Source organism: Elephantulus edwardii, unplaced genomic scaffold (genome assembly GCF_000299155.1).
Source record: "Elephantulus edwardii isolate Elephantulus edwardi_28Jun2011 unplaced genomic scaffold, EleEdw1.0 scaffold00012, whole genome shotgun sequence".
NCBI classification, from domain to species: Eukaryota; Metazoa; Chordata; class Mammalia; order Macroscelidea; family Macroscelididae; genus Elephantulus; species Elephantulus edwardii.
The window spans coordinates 20,725,156-20,726,667 of NW_006399762.1; the positions used below are offsets into that span (position 1 = coordinate 20,725,156).

The following is a 1,512-nucleotide window of genomic DNA, read 5'->3' on the forward strand; positions in this document are numbered from 1 at the left end:
TGTTGATGGGCACTTAGGTTGTTTCCAACTCCTTGCTATTGTGAACAAAGCTGCAATAAACATGGGTGTGCATATATCTGCTTGGATGTCAGCTATGGAGGAGATACTTCTTGAGCAGCATCTTCTTCTCCAAACAACTGGTTGAGCAAGTACTTTGCCCAAATGATGCAACGAATATGTTCTGAATGTGTGTTGCAATTGTACAGCCAGAAAAAGTTCTCTGGGCTGGTTTAGGATGACATTCATAATACTCAATTACGAAGTTTTTAATAATAGTTACTTGTTCAAGATGATCAACAGTTCCCCTATCAATAAGAGATACATCAGCTGCAAGACAAATTCTATTTTGTGGTTTGGGCAGTTCTGTTATCAAAGCATTCATAATCAACATAAATTGTGGGGAAATTTCCACATTACAGTCACGGCTCATGATGCTGTCATGATAGACTGTGATGTCAGCTTTTGGATAAAACTGCAATACACTTTCTTTGGCAACCTGTGCTTTTGATCTTTCAACATGTTTCTTCTGAAACAAAAACTGCCTTTTGAGGTTGTTGGCATCAATAGTATCCAGATCAATCAGCCCAATATGCGGAGAAGCTAGTCAACATGAGGTTCTTGTGGAGCTCGCAGCCGATGCCGCCGACACCTACCACCAGCACCCGGGCCCACAGTGATGGCTTCGGACAGTTCTCCAGGCAATCTCCGCAGGAGTGCCATGACGAGATGACCATGAGAGGTGGCAGAGGCAAAGGCGAGAGAACTGAGCCACTCCTCTTATCGCATATCTTAAAGGCTCTAGCTATTCTTTCCTACTTTACTCTGTGTTTTCTATATTGAAAATGATTATATACAATTATTTGCTGGAATTCAGATATCATGTATCTCCATTATCATGTGATCCAACTGTTTTATATCTGTTCCAAGAAGTGAAATTCTGTCAGTTTAATATACTCTGTTTCAGTCAATCAATGCCGGTCATTAGGATCATTCTCCAAGAGCTTTAAAAACTAGATTATTTTTACATATTTAAATATTGCAAAAATGGCAAGAAGCTGCCCTGCAATTCCAAAGGCACAGAGTTTGAGACCTCCAGTTGCTCTGCTAGATAAAAATGGGCAATCTCCTCTCATGCCATTAACTGCCTCTGAAAACCCACTGTATGTAGGGTGAGCCATGGGTCGGTTCTGACTTGATGATACACAACAACAACAACAACAACATATCACTTCACTAGCTATTGAGTGTTTATATTCAGTAATATTACATGCAACAAAAGACCATTTAAAAAAAGACACCATTCAAAAATAATTACTCTAAAACAACTATGAGATCGCATCTCACCCGAGTCAGAATAGCAAAATTTAACAGAACAGCAAGCAACAAATGCTGGCGAAGTTGTGAAGAAATTGAAACCCTTATTCACTGTTGGTGAAAGTATAAAATGGTGCAACCACTGTGGAAGGCGGTATGGCACTTTCTCAAAAAGTTGCAAATAGAGATACCAATTGA

General features: G+C 39.7%; 1 pseudogene; it reads right to left on the bottom strand.

Annotated features, from left to right (window-relative positions):
- Positions 1-720, bottom strand: part of LOC102867620 — a 4,395-nt pseudogene extending 3,675 nt beyond the window's left edge.
- Between the last annotated feature and the right edge of the window lie 792 nt (positions 721-1,512).